Genomic DNA, 15,520 nt, shown 5'->3' with positions numbered 1-15,520 from the left:
CATTACCAACTAGACAGTGAGAGAATAAGTATTGATTGGAATTAAATCCTGGAGGATCCACTGGGAACCACACTCTCAACTGTGTGTATTCACTGCACCTGACACGTGTCACACACTCAGTAAATATTTGTGGACAGAGGACTGATGAACCCACCCTGAGCCTTTCATTCCTCCCTCAGGAATCTCGAAGTCACAAGAGGATCCCCCTCGGCTTGGATCCACTGTGGTGGCCCAAGGCTGCAGCCCAGGGGCAGTGGAGGTCTCCTCTGCCTCTAAATACTTCTTCTGTACTTCTACTCTGCGCAAGCTCAGCTACGCTGGTAAGGGCGTGGGGCTCCTCAGGTGACGGGGTGCTTGGCTGTGAAGCAGGAGGCACACAGATCCCAGGGAGGCTGAGAGGAAATCCAGGGTCATCAGAGGTGATGAGGGCTCTGTGGAGGAGCCTGGGCAGGATGGCTGAGCTGTTCCGAGGGCGTGGATGCCAGCTGAGTCTGGGGGTGTGTGTGTGTATACTGCTACTACCATGGTGGGGAAGTCAAGGAGCAGGGGCCGGAAAGGTCTGGGCTTGAGGTGGAGGGAAGAGGGACCAGATTAAGCATCTTCAGAGGAAAATGTAGGCTTTGTCTTTGTCTTTGCTTCCAGAGAAGGACAGAGTTCTGCATCATACACCTCCAGCCTGAGAGCAGGACCATCCAGCTCAGGTGCACACAGCTCACACATACACGCGCCCTCCAGGCACAGCCCTTCTCAGTGCACATCAACCCCAAGCACGTGCTCCACAGTACTCTCCTGCACCACAGCCCCATTCCACAAGGAATGCACCACCGATATTCCCAAACTCACACTCCTCATCGTACACGCATCCAGCCGCATCCCTCACATACTACAGCCCTCACCACCATACTCCACACCCCTGTATACAGACACCGCTCCAGTATACCCCCCCACGCACATGAAAAGCCCACAGATGACACCAGATACACCACTCCGTCCTACGGCCAACGGACACCAAGCTCACGACATTGCTATGTCGTGCCAATGTCCCTCTCTCGTCTACCACACCTGCTCCCTCAGCTTCCGGCATGGCCCATGCATGTTATTATGATTTTAATTTCCTTTTTCAGGAATCCGGAGATTTCATCGAGACACTGCCCAGCCTAGACCACCCCTAGCCCAGGATCAGGAAGAAGGAGAGACCGCTTCCCCATCACACTGTGTCTCCTCCTCACCCTCTTCACCCTGTAAGAACTATCTGCACCCAGACAAAGAGGAAAGGGGCATGAAAATATACTACATGCAGGTACAAGTGAACAAGGGTGTCGCTGTCTCCTGGAAGACAAAGAAACCCTTGGAGTTGCCTGAAAAGCAGCTGAGGATAGAAGAAGTGACCCTTCCTGAGGATGTGTGCGCAGTAGCCACTGACCCCTCTTCTGATGTGTGCACCGAAAGCCTCCTGTCTGACAGTGAGCCCACTGGGGAGGAGAAAGAGTATGAGGAAAGGGCAGAGCCAGGCAGCCCATCAGGGCCACCTGCCGTCGAGGAGAGACCCAGCGCCAAGACAGCGGACTGGATGCTGACCATGGAGACCGGCTTCAGGTGCATGGCCTGCTGCCGGGTCTTCCCCACCTTGGAGATCCTCCAGCAGCACGTGAAGGGCGGCATCCTGCAGGGCTTCAGCTGCCGTGCCTTTCATCTCACCATGGCCCAGCGGATGGGCAATGTGGAATCCGAGAGCACCCCTGAGGAAGAGGACGAGGAGGAGGAGGAGGAGAACGAGGAGGAGGAGGAGGAGGAGGAGGAGGAGAAGGAGGTAGAGAAGCAAGAAGAAAAGGAGAATGAGGGAGAGCAGCCCACGGGGGAAGGCCCCAGCCCAAAGAGACCCCGCAGGCAGGGTCTTTTCTCTCCTTTGAGTTCCAAACAGCAACTGAGATTCATGGGACAGAAGATCCTGGAAGACGGTGTGGCCGTCCCTTGGAAGAGGTAAGGCTTGAGGCTGGCAGTCTTCTGAGCCTATGTCACGAGGGCCCAGAGGAGTCTAAGGGAAGGGGCCGCACACATGTGCTGGTTTACCTAATGGCTCTGCAGTTGCATCAAATGGGACACACCCAGCACTAACAAAGGCATTGACCTCTGTTGACGTAAACAAGAAGGTGGAGCCTTTTCCTAGGAGTTTTCTCAGGGTCTGCACGATGAACCTCAACTCTTAGAGGACGTACTGCCAGCAGCTCCTTCTCGGCAGAGAGAGCCAGGAGTGGTCTCAAGAGAGGACAGGGGCCCTTGCAGGACCAGAACTTTGAGGTCTGAGAGCCTTGGGCCTGAGCCGAGATCTCACCCGGACCACTGGACCTAGCCTTCTGTGACAAAGGGGAATATGAAAGAGAGTCATGTGGAAATGAGGTCCCCCGAGATATGGAAATGTTCCAGAACCTTCGTTGCGTGGTAGTAGATCTGGAGCCAAGCTCACTGTGGTGTGTGTGGCTCTGAGCATTAAGGCAATGCTGGAGGGTAACCCTGACCAGCAGAGCTTGGAGTGCTTCTTGTCTCTTCCTGTTCTACCTCATTTGTTTTATCCCTTCCAGGGAGAAGAAAGGACCCTCGGGAGAGTAGCAGACAGAATGCCGTGGTCTGAAGGAGGATGAAGGGACCGGCACTCAGTCTAACATCATATGACAATAGAAGCGTCCTATGCAATAAAGGGCATTTTCCAAACCTTTCCTGGAGCTTTTATTTAATGACATTTTTCTATCTATGCATCTATCTGTCATCTACATCTGTATCTTTCAAGGTTTGTGAACAAGCTTTCACATAAGCACTAGAGACGTCCGCCAGCATTTTCCAGAAGAGGCCTGCAAATTGCTGGGGACTCCTCACAAATAGGGAACGGCCACAACCCCTGCCACACAGACTATGCGCGTGGCCCTCCTGACGTACTCCCACTCTCTCTCTGAATTTCCCAACGTCTGAGATGAGGGTGCTGGCTGGAGGCAATGATCACGTGCAGGCTGAATCTTCTCCAGATTCTGATTCTCTTCCTGGGCATATCGTCCTCAAGCACAGTCTCCATGTCCCTGGCCACACTGATCTCTCTCCTTCAGTCCTTCCCTCCCTCCCTCTCCTGCCTCCCAGTGCAGAGAATACTTTTTTGCATTTGAGACGACATTTATTTTTGGTTCACAGAATTCTCACCTGTTCTACTGTGGCCTCCGTTGTGAACATTCCAAAGCTGAGACTTTTCTGTTTTTCTCCCTCATTTCTGCTGAGTCTTTACCTTCCTAATGCAGTGAACTCACAGTGCCTAGCTGACAGGATGGGGAAAAAGATCCAGGGAGCAAAGAGAAATAATAAAAGAATATATCAGTTAATTTTTCATAGTGTTATCCAACTACATATTTTTAAAATTTTGGAATAATATTAGGAATCTTCTCTTTATAAAAAACTGAATTATCGGGCTTCCCTGGTGGAGCAGTGGTTAAGAATATGCCTGCGAATGCAGGGGTCATGGGTTCGAGCCCTGGTCTGGGAACATCCCACGTGCCACGGAGTAACTAAGCCCGCGCGCCACAACTACTGAGCCTGCGCTCTAGAGCCCGTGTGCCACATCAACCGAGCCCACGTGCCACAACTACGGAAGCCTGCGTGCCTAGAGACCATGCTCCACAACAAGAGAAGCCACTGCAATGAGAATCTCGTGCACCACAGCCAAGGGGAGCCCCCGCTCACTGCAACTAGAGAACGCCCGCTAGCAGCGACAAAGACCCAATGCAGCCCCAAATAAATTAATTAATTTTTAAAAATTGAATTAGTTTCAAGGGTACAATGTATAAAAGTACAATAAAAGCCCCCCTTCATAACCCCCCAACCCCACTCTCAAGATGGAATCGATATGCTGTGATACAATTTATAGTCGTAGTACTACTCCTCCTCCCACCACATCCGAAATCCTCTGAGCCAGGTGCAGCAGCTTCCTTTCACAATGCTAGGACCCGCCACAAGACACATGATAATCCCTTTGGACATTTCAAGGAGCGGCACCAAGGGAACAGTACCGGGGAAATGCCACTGACAGCTCAGAATAGCCATGGCATTTCTAGAGCCTCGGCACTGCTCTCGCTCTGGGAATGAAGGTCCAAAAAGCACATCGGAGAATGTTCATAGTTGTAAACAAGCTCCACCTTTGAAACACAATCTGCATAGAACCACATATACAAGCCTGCACGATGGATGAAGCCAAGGTCTCCTCCATGAATTCCCTTCTGACCACCTTATTGTCTCCTCAACCATAAAAGGTGAACTTGAAACTCAGGACCTTGCCTTGTCACCAGAAACATCCAAGCTTGGATCAGTCTTTCTAAGACCAGATACTTGCTCTCTGAACTATTAGAGACTTGTCACATACACACAGGTAGAACAGGATTATTTCTATCTACCTGGGGACTTGGAGTCTTTCACATTGCTCCTGTTAAAACTCTCACAACAGCAAAACTTTACCTACAAAGGGTTCAAGCTATGACACTCCCAACTTCCACAAACCTCCTCAGCTCTTGTGAGTCACATGCAGCCAATTCCAGGAATTGGAAACATGGTTGTGAGGATGAAACTGACTTTGGGGCTCCCCTTGGATATGGTCTTCCAGACTTACCAAAAGGCCATTAAGAGGAAGGTTTACCCCACCTCAGGGAAACCCGAGGCAGTACTTGCAGTCAAGGGCTGGCCATGGCTTCTGAGCTACATCCAAAAAGAATTTCATACTGTACCTGGATCTGCTGAAGCCATTTCTGACTGTCCGAGAGCCAGCATGTACCGTTCCTCAACTGCCTCCATTGTGGATCATCAGTAGGGCTGTCAGATTTAGGACATAAAAATACAGGATACCCAGTTAAACTTGAACTTCACATGAATAATAAGTCATTATTTTTAGTATAAGTAGATCCTATGAACTATTTGGGGCATACTTATCTTCAAAATGTACTCGTTGTTTTTCAAACATTCATATTTAACTAAACAGTCTATATTTTATCTGTCAACCCTACTCAGCAGAAATGATGGAGGCTCATAGAGATCCAGGAGACGCCTCAGCGCCTCCTCAGCTTTTATTTCTACGTCCTGGACAGCGAGCACGAACCTTCCACTCCCAGTCAGTGGCTAGAATGGAGGATATTCTCTGTTTTAGAGCTTTTTCTACTTGTCATTGTTATTATCTTCCTTATTTTAAAGAGATGTTTATTTTTTCCCAATCTCAATAGCTCATCCGAAAGTATTTCAAAGTTCATTAGAGAAGGGAAAAACAATATGGTTCTGAAAAGTGAAGGAAACCGCCTGGTGTTTAGTAAAGAAGTAGTAGGGAGACTGAAAAAGCCAAACTTAATAAGCAGATCTCTCCAAGAGTATTTTCAGAGCTTGATACCCTCCCACACCCTGAAAATATTATTACATCAAGAATGTAGAACTGCTAACCAAATGTAAGGCTCCCATATGATTCTATCAAACTGAGGATGCTTCTTTACTAAGCAGTGAGCACACTTGCTGTCCCAGGGACCTTGGCAGTTGCAACGTAGGGCTCTTCCCTTTGGGATGGAAACAGCAAGTTTTCCTGTGGTCTACACGCTGGCCCCAAAAATACTACACTCCCAATACTTGTCAACTTTAAGTATTTTTCTACATATCTCCATTTTTCTGTTACTATTTGGACTACATCCTAGACTTGACACTACATAAATTGCATTCAAGAAGCTATTTTTAAAAGTTGGTAGGAAACCTTAAATCTATGGCTTGCAGTCCCTGGCTTACTTTCATCCAGGTGCATAAGGGTTTTCAAAAGTAGTCAGGTTACTTACCCCGTATCACAGCCCCACGCTTGTGTCACAGATATAAAAATGGAACATGATATTTAAGGTTTTAGTTGCCAAATCATCAAGCCTCCCAGACAGAGGCAATAGAGCAAAATGATTACAGAGGCATGGATTTTGATTTGCTCCAGTGTCTTGGGCAAGTCACTTGGCCTCTGTATTTATTTGTACTTATCTGCACTTATCTGTCACTTGGGGGTCATAATTGTACCTGGTCCATGGGTACGCTGTACAAATGATCTGTAAAGTACTTACAAGAAACCGACACAGAGTAAGCACTCCACAGACATTGGCTATTAGCTATTGGAAATAGTTCTCCGTGAAACAGATGACTTTATCCGTGGATGACTCGGTGGGAGACAGTGAATCACAGAATCACAGCATGTTGAAAGTGACCTAGTTCACACTCTAATGTGAAAAGAAGAAAAGTGTGCATGGGTAGAAAATGTCTGAAACTTTACACAACAAAGAGTTCATCATGTTAACTTGGAGGATTAGAATAAATCAGGAAAGGAGGAAAGAAAAACTTGAGTGTCATTCAATTTCTCTATCATTTGTGTTTCTACACTGAGACTCTGAATACACTGGAAGTTCAATTTTTTTTAATGTGGCGGGATAAAGGTTTTCAAGTTTTCCTGATCCATCCGTATTATTATCTCAGAATTGCTGGCATTTCTTGCCATCTTTGGATCTACACCCATGTGAGTCAGTGGGCCATTCTGGACGGAGGAGATAATAGAGCAGAAGTGAAGTGAGAGAAAAGGAGAGACAAGATTTTCTCTTTTCTCTTCAAAGAGGAAAGGTCTTTGGAATGGGAACAACTCACAACCAAACTTTGGGGAAAGGATGTGATGGAAAATGAGACAAACATCCTACCCCAGTGATGAGAAGGATTCCCTGGGCTGGATGGAGGGAGGTCACAGGTGGCTGGACAAGGAAACCAACTAGGGAGAAACACACACAAGTGCAGAGCAAACACCCTGAGGCCACTCAGCCTGACTCCATGCAAACATGTGTCCAGCAGACAGCCCTTCACCTGTGGCTCCCCAGCAAGACAGGTACCTCGGGGGTGCCAACTCATTCTGAGTCCATTATGCCTGGCCATTCATAAACCGCTGTCTAACGTGTGAGGAATAAACTCTCAATGTTTATGAGGAAATTGGGGAAGGAGATTGAAAGGTTACTTAAACGAAAAAAAAAGAAGTTCAGGAAGGCAGGATGGTAGAGAGACAAGAAAAAGACCTTAAAAGATAGAAAGGATTTGCCAAAGAAGAGAAAGCAAAAGAAATGATTCCGAATGGGTTAACCTGCAGCTAGGAAGTTAAGGAAGATTATTGATGGGTGAAGACTATGGAATAAAGTGAATAAAATTTCTCAGAAGTTGCTGAGAATATGGTAAGCAGCATGATTATCAAATTATGAATTGGCTGCAATGGCATTCTAGGTGGACTCTAGGAAGGTGAAGCAAATGTTCCTGAGATGACAGTAGCAGGTGGAAAGTTGTTTCAGGGGAAGATCAGTCTTGCAGAGGGTGTATCAGAGGAGGGCAAGTGTGAGCAAGCAAGGAAATACTAAGTGTATACGGTTCCTTCACTGAGTGCACCCAGCCCCGCGGTCAGCCTTGAGAACAAGCAGGACTTCAGGTACTGGAGCTACATTTCAGTCATCAAGACTTGAGAAGACACCCTTAACTCAGGTCTTCTCTTCAAACTCCATCTTTCCTTCTTGACCTTCATTTGGCCTCTTCCCTTACCCTCCAGCTGTGGACTGAGGCCACAGAGCAAGATGGGTCACTAGTGTCCTCCATCCCCTGGCGACTGTGGTTCACATCACTGGAGTACCAAAGGCAATAACCAAGTAACAGACACAAGAGTGTATGAAGAAGAAGAGATTCTGATAAGGCTTTCTGTGACAGTGTGGGCCAAGTCGGCTCTATATGGCTGGTATCACGTGAATTATGAGCAGCCTTAGGGGAGAAGTTCTCAGAAGGCAGAGCCTGGCTCTCGAGAGGCTCTGCGTGCTCACAGCCCACTCCAAGACCTCAGTTACAGCTTCGGCCCCCAAGATCTCTCCCTCTGCCTGCTCACAGTTTTTGAAGTCTTCTTTCCTCCACATTTCTCTTGAGAGGTGGAGGAGGAAGATGAGCTTCAGGCCAGCTCAGACTCCCCTGGGATCCCAGCAGGATGCCTATCATTAACCTCCCACCTTCTAGGAAGCTCCTAAGATCTTCACATTTGGGGCAGTTCTCATTTCAGCTGTGCTTCAAATTGCTGGCTGGAGACGGCCTGTTGGAAGGTGGCTAAAAGCAAGTAGCAATCCTTCGGGCAGCCTGGCCCTTCTCGACTGTCAGACATCTTCAGGGATATTCTAGGAAATGTTGTTTGTTCTAGAGAAGGGAGGGAAACAATCCAATTGTCCAATAATGCTTGAATGGAAAATAAATGATGCTATATGCATGTGATCACATAATATCAAACAGTCAAAAATCAAAGACCTAGATCTCTATGGATTCACGTGGATAAATCTTGAAAACATAATATTGATTGAAAGAAAATAAGATAAACAATGTTAGATTGTGATAACAGGTATGTAAGTATTTAAATATTTAAATCAATTCAACATATTGCTTCTATATATAGAGATGCAAGAAAATAAACTTTATCCAAAGAACACATTATTTACATTTAATATGCTCATTTATCTAGGAGACCCAAAAGAACCCACAGATAAACTAGCAGGAACTAATAAGACGGTTCAACAAGGCACACACATACAAGATCAATAAATTTTAAAAGTCAATCAGGCTCCTCTACACTGGCGATAACAAATTAGAAACTATAAAAGAAAATAAGAAAAAAAGAAGATCTAAAAATTGTCACAAGAGCCGTATAAATTATTTAGAGCTAAGCATACGTAGAAGGCAATATAACTAACAAACTGAGTACGAAAGACTGTTGTTACTTTATGAGAACAGACCCTCTTCTTAAGGAGCAGATCAGTACGTGAGAGTGAATCAAAGAAACACAGCATTTGAAAAGTCAGCTAGTCCAAGCCTCTTGATCGCACATACAGAAGCTGAAGCCCAGATAGGTTGAGTTACTTGCTAAAGGGCCCAATGTCCTGACTCAAGGACTAGCATTTTTCACTCAGTCGCAAGACACAATCAAATGCAGTACCTTGGAAAGAGATGGGGAAAAAATGAAGAAATCAATTATATAGCTCCTCATCTTTAAGTACAGAAATAGCCGTGACAAAATTACACGTATTGAGGGAAAATTGAAGTGCAGAGTTTAAAATGTCAATAATCCACAGGGAAACTGGAGACCATTTAAAACATTCATATTAAATCTCTCTAGAAAAGACATTAAAAGATCTCCAATCAAAATGTGAATTTTATAATAGACATGGTATGATACAATTTATAATAGATATGGTAGGAACCTTTCCCTTTCACGGGAAAGCTTCGGCTGGGAAAAAGGAATTGTTCTTGAAAATGGGGCCTGTGCTATTGCAGACACTGTGCTCAACCTAGGTCCACCGAATGCTCTGATGTCATCACTGAGGTCACAGAATTCCACTGTGAGCCTGGCAACCTTGCAAACATAACAGCCCTGGTGAGCACTAGGCACTACTGCTGGTTCACCAAGTGGTACAAGTTTTTCAGCCATTTAGGAGACTTTACTATTTTTGTTTGTATTGAATCATTTCAACGGATTGCCCAAGAGCCAAGAAGGGCCAACCTGTAGGGAAGAGGAGGAGTTGGACATCTCTTGAGGCATCTTCTAAGGGAGACTTCTAGTTGGTACGATGGAACGGCGACAAAAGAGGAAACATCTGGAAAATGAAGAGTCCCAGGAAACTGCCGAGAACGGAGGAGGTATGTGGGGGGCAACTTGTCTGGGGCACATGGGTTTCTGCCAAACTGAAGCTTCTCTAGGAAGCGGGGGACTGAGAACGTGTCACCTGTGAAGCAGGGAGCGAGAGACCTTGTCTCACTGATGCTGCCGTATCTATCCGGAGGGTCCCTGTGGTGTGAGACGGCACAGAACGGCCAGATGCCCCCTGGGAGATGGGAGGTCAGCTCCGCTGGTCTGAGGACTCTCTCCTGGGGCAGCCGGGCCTGGAGCTTTGTCGGACTCACAGCAGGCTGCATCCTGCTTGCACAGACCTAGAGGTGCAGCTTTTCTCAGTCCCCGATTTCTCTCTTATGCTCTTGGATCTTTCCTAGGGGTCATGAGGTGGGGGATGTGAAGGATGCAAGGATGCTGAGAGAGACCCATGAGTTGCTTGGCCTCTTTTACCAAAGTGGAAAGAGAAGCCCCATGAGTTGAAGGCCCTGTTGAAAAATATCTTGACAAGTGGAATGCACTTTGAAAGAAGATTGTTTGTCTAGGGATGGTGTCATATTGAAAGCAAGGAGGTTTTATTCCTTCAACAGGAAGAATTTCCCAAAGGAGATCAAGGGAAGGGAAGGGTTTTCCAGAGACTGAGACCGCGTGAGCGGGGGTGAGAAATGGCCTCAGGGTCCTGCGGGGAGCTCTGAGAGCCACGGGCCACGTGGTGCCTGCGTGCATTAAATGTAGGCGAGGAGCTTGCCCTGGGAGAGGGGTGGTCACCCCAGAGCTCCAGCTAGAGGCCTCTGCCCCAGATTAGAGCCCAGTAGCTCCTACCAGGCCCAGGGCCCTGGAGACTGTAGGATGGGCCCTGGGAATGGAGCTCTAGACAGCAGGCAGATTTCCAGGCAGTGGCTGGGACAGGCTGGGGAAGGCAGTGACTGCCCCTGACCATTCAGAATATTTTGCCCTATGTTCCTGTGTGTGTGTGTGTGAGTGTGTGTGTGTGTGTGTGTGTGTGTGTGTGTGTGTGTGTGTGTGGTAGTGCAGAGAACAGCGAGATGAATGGGGGTAGAGTGCTTACCAGATATAAAGTCTGCGTGGTAAAGTTCTTGTCACCCTGCCTGGACCTGGCTGACACTCGGTGTACGTAAGAGTGTATACAGAATTCTTGTTAGGGGTGTTTTATGAGACAGTAACTCATACACCCATGTACACTCTGATACAGCAAAAATATCACACACCCCACATATAACTTCTTTAGTAAACCACACAGAGCACATGGAGGTATATACACGCATCCCTCCTGTACTACATTCTCATACAACCCACCTGTATCACAATCCTCTCCTCCAACACCAAACGCTGGAGATGAGATATGTATATAGACACACACACTATATATATAGGACACACACACACACACACACTATATACATGTATCTCCTCAACTCTTGCACAAACACAGCTAACTTCAGCCATCTCTAAATACCTCTATAAGAACCAGTCACGTGTCATACACACCACACTTATAACACATTCTTGCGTAATGCCAGACCCGCTTTGTACAAACCACAGTAAACCACAGTCTCAGTAACCCATGTCAGGATTGCCAGAGAAAATATGGGCTATCCAGTTCAATTTGAATTCCAGATAAACAACAAGTAATTTTTCAGTATCCGTATGTCCCACATATTGTATGGGCTATACTTACACTAAAACTAAGTCAGGCCAAATACTGCATGGGAATACTTACACTAAAAGATTATTCTGGGTTTATCTGAAACTGAAATTTAACTGGGTGCCTTGTATTCTTGTTCGCTAAGTCTGGCAACCCTTATATACTTACCACCAGCTGATGTATTATATATTTATTGTAGTTTTGTTTAGTGTGTGTCTTCCCCTACTAGAATGTGCAGCGTTACCAAAGACTACAACAATGGAAGAGTGCCGGATACACAGGAGTAGCTGCTTACTGAATCTTGGTGAATGAATGAATGAACACACACCATAAATACAAGCCACACCATGTAATGAGGAAACGTTACATGTCCCAGAATTCCTGACTTGTGAACAGAAACCATGCACACAAAGGCCACAGACACAGATAGACACGTCTGCACTGTGCTCCCCATGCCAACCCCACACTTACCACAGACTTAACTGATACACATCACTCACTCTTCCCACACACTCACAGTCACCACCGAGGCCTACATTACCAACTAGACAGTGAGAGAATAAGTATTGATTGGAATTAAATCCTGGAGGATCCACTGGGAACCACACTCTCAACTGTGTGTATTCACTGCACCTGACACGTGTCACACACTCAGTAAATATTTGTGGACAGAGGACTGATGAACCCACCCTGAGCCTTTCATTCCTCCCTCAGGAATCTCGAAGTCACAAGAGGATCCCCCTCGGCTTGGATCCACTGTGGTGGCCCAAGGCTGCAGCCCAGGGGCAGTGGAGGTCTCCTCTGCCTCTAAATACTTCTTCTGTACTTCTACTCTGCGCAAGCTCAGCTACGCTGGTAAGGGCGTGGGGCTCCTCAGGTGACGGGGTGCTTGGCTGTGAAGCAGGAGGCACACAGATCCCAGGGAGGCTGAGAGGAAATCCAGGGTCATCAGAGGTGATGAGGGCTCTGTAGAGGAGCCTGGGCAGGATGGCTGAGCTGTTCCGAGGGCGTGGATGCCAGCTGAGTCTGGGGGTGTGTGTGTGAATACTGCTACTACCATGGTGGGGAAGTCAAGGAGCAGGGGCCGGAACGGTCTGGGCTTGAGGTGGAGGGAAGAGGGACCAGATTAAGCATCTTCAGAGGAAAATGTAGGCTTTGTCTTTGCCTTTGCTTCCAGAGAAGGACAGAGTTCTGCATCATACACCTCCAGCCTGAGAGCAGGACCATCCAGCTCAGGTGCACACAGCTCACACATACACGCGCCCTCCAGGCACAGCCCTTCTCAGTGCACATCAACCCCAAGCACGTGCTCCACAGTACTCTCCTGCACCACAGCCCCATTCCACAAGGAATGCACCACCGATATTCCCAAACTCACACTCCTCATCGTACACGCATCCAGCCGCATCCCTCACATACTACAGCCCTCACCACCATACTCCACACCCCTGTATACAGACACCGCTCCAGTATACCCCCCCACGCACATGAAAAGCCCACAGATGACACCAGATACACCACTCCGTCCTACGGCCAACGGACACCAAGCTCACGACATTGCTATGTCGTGCCAATGTCCCTCTCTCGTCTACCACACCTGCTCCCTCAGCTTCCGGCATGGCCCATGCATGTTATTATGATTTTAATTTCCTTTTTCAGGAATCCGGAGATTTCATCGAGACACTGCCCAGCCTAGACCACCCCTAGCCCAGGATCAGGAAGAAGGAGAGACCGCTTCCCCATCACACTGTGTCTCCTCCTCACCCTCTTCACCCTGTAAGAACTATCTGCACCCAGACAAAGAGGAAAGGGGCATGAAAATATACTACATGCAGGTACAAGTGAACAAGGGTGTCGCTGTCTCCTGGAAGACAAAGAAACCCTTGGAGTTGCCTGAAAAGCAGCTGAGGATAGAAGAAGTGACCCTTCCTGAGGATGTGTGCGCAGTAGCCACTGACCCCTCTTCTGATGTGTGCACCGAAAGCCTCCTGTCTGACAGTGAGCCCACTGGGGAGGAGAAAGAGTATGAGGAAAGGGCAGAGCCAGGCAGCCCATCAGGGCCACCTGCCGTCGAGGAGAGACCCAGCGCCAAGACAGCGGACTGGATGCTGACCATGGAGACCGGCTTCAGGTGCATGGCCTGCTGCCGGGTCTCCCCCACCTTGGAGATCCTCCAGCAGCACGTGAAGGGCGGCATCCTGCAGGGCTTCAGCTGCCGTGCCTTTCATCTCACCATGGCCCAGCGGATGGGCAATGTGGAATCCGAGAGCACCCCTGAGGAAGAGGACGAGGAGGAGGAGGAGGAGAACGAGGAGGAGGAGGAGGAGGAGGAGGAGGAGGAGAAGGAGGTAGAGAAGCAAGAAGAAAAGGAGAATGAGGGAGAGCAGCCCACGGGGGAAGGCCCCAGCCCAAAGAGACCCCGCAGGCAGGGTCTTTTCTCTCCTTTGAGTTCCAAACAGCAACTGAGATTCATGGGACAGAAGATCCTGGAAGACGGTGTGGCCGTCCCTTGGAAGAGGTAAGGCTTGAGGCTGGCAGTCTTCTGAGCCTATGTCACGAGGGCCCAGAGGAGTCTAAGGGAAGGGGCCGCACACATGTGCTGGTTTACCTAATGGCTCTGCAGTTGCATCAAATGGGACACACCCAGCACTAACAAAGGCATTGACCTCTGTTGACGTAAACAAGAAGGTGGAGCCTTTTCCTAGGAGTTTTCTCAGGGTCTGCACGATGGACCTCAACTCTTAGAGGACGTACTGCCAGCAGCTCCTTCTCGGCAGAGAGAGCCAGGAGTGGTCTCAAGAGAGGACAGGGGCCCTTGCAGGACCAGAATTTTGAGGTCTGAGAGCCTTGGGCCTGAGCCGAGATCTCACCCGGACCACTGGACCTAGCCTTCTGTGACAAAGGGGAATATGAAAGAGAGTCACGTGGAAATGAGGTCCCCCGAGATATGGAAATGTTCCAGAACCTTCGTTGCGTGGTAGTTGATCTGGAGCCAAGCTCACTGTGGTGTGTGTGGCTCTGAGCATTAAGGCAATGCTGGAGGGTAACCCTGACCAGCAGAGCTTGGAGTGCTTCTTGTCTCTTCCTGTTCTACCTCATTTGTTTTATCCCTTCCAGGGAGAAGAAAGGACCCTCGGGAGAGTAGCAGACAGAATGCCGTGGTCTGAAGGAGGATGAAGGGACCGGCACTCAGTCTAACATCATATGACAATAGAAGCGTCCTATGCAATAAAGGGCATTTTCCAAACCTTTCCTGGAGCTTTTATTTAATGACATTTTTCTATCTATGCATCTATCTGTCATCTACATCTGTATCTTTCAAGGTTTGTGAACAAGCTTTCACATAAGCACTAGAGACGTCCGCCAGCATTTTCCAGAAGAGGCCTGCAAATTGCTGGGGACTCCTCACAAATAGGGAACGGCCACAACCCCTGCCACACAGACTATGCGCGTGGCCCTCCTGACGTACTCCCACTCTCTCTCTGAATTTCCCAACGTCTGAGATGAGGGTGCTGGCTGGAGGCAATGATCACGTGCAGGCTGAATCTTCTCCAGATTCTGATTCTCTTCCTGGGCATATCGTCCTTAAGCACAGTCTCCATGTCCCTGGCCACACTGATCTCTCTCCTTCAGTCCTTCCCTCCCTCCCTCTCCTGCCTCCCAGTGCAGAGAATACATTTTTGCATTTGAGACGACATTTATTTTTGGTTCACAGAATTCTCACCTGTTCTACTGTGGCCTCCGTTGTGAACATTCCAAAGCTGAGACTTTTCTGTTTTTCTCCCTCATTTCTGCTGAGTCTTTACCTTCCTAATGCAGTGAACTCACAGTGCCTAGCTGACTGGATGGGGAAAAAGATCCAGGGAGCAAAGAGAAATAATAAAAGAATATATCAGTTAATTTTTCATAGTGTTATCCAACTACATATTTTTAAAATTTTGGAATAATATTAGGAATCTTCTCTTTATAAAAAACTGAATTATCGGGCTTCCCTGGTGGAGCAGTGGTTAAGAATATGCCTGCGAATGCAGGGGTCATGGGTTCGAGCCCTGGTCTGGGAACATCCCACGTGCCACGGAGTAACTAAGCCCGCGCACCACAACTACTGAGCCTGCGCTCTAGAGCCCGTGTGCCACATCAACCGAGCCCACGTGCCACAA

General features: G+C 48.0%; 1 protein-coding gene across 1 annotated transcript in view; it reads left to right on the top strand.

Annotated features, from left to right (window-relative positions):
- LOC309816131 (protein FAM170A-like) overlaps positions 1 to 15,520 on the top strand; it is a gene marked incomplete at both ends in the record, with an annotated part of 592,257 nt that overhangs the window by 363,866 nt on the left and 212,871 nt on the right. The window lies entirely within an intron of this gene.

This window comes from Mesoplodon mirus (genome assembly GCF_964341445.2).
Source record: "Mesoplodon mirus genome assembly, contig: SUPER_14_unloc_1, whole genome shotgun sequence".
Classification (NCBI taxonomy): Eukaryota; Metazoa; Chordata; class Mammalia; order Artiodactyla; family Ziphiidae; genus Mesoplodon; species Mesoplodon mirus.
Note: the sequence above shows the minus strand (reverse complement) of the source record. Positions and strands in the feature narration are given on the sequence as shown.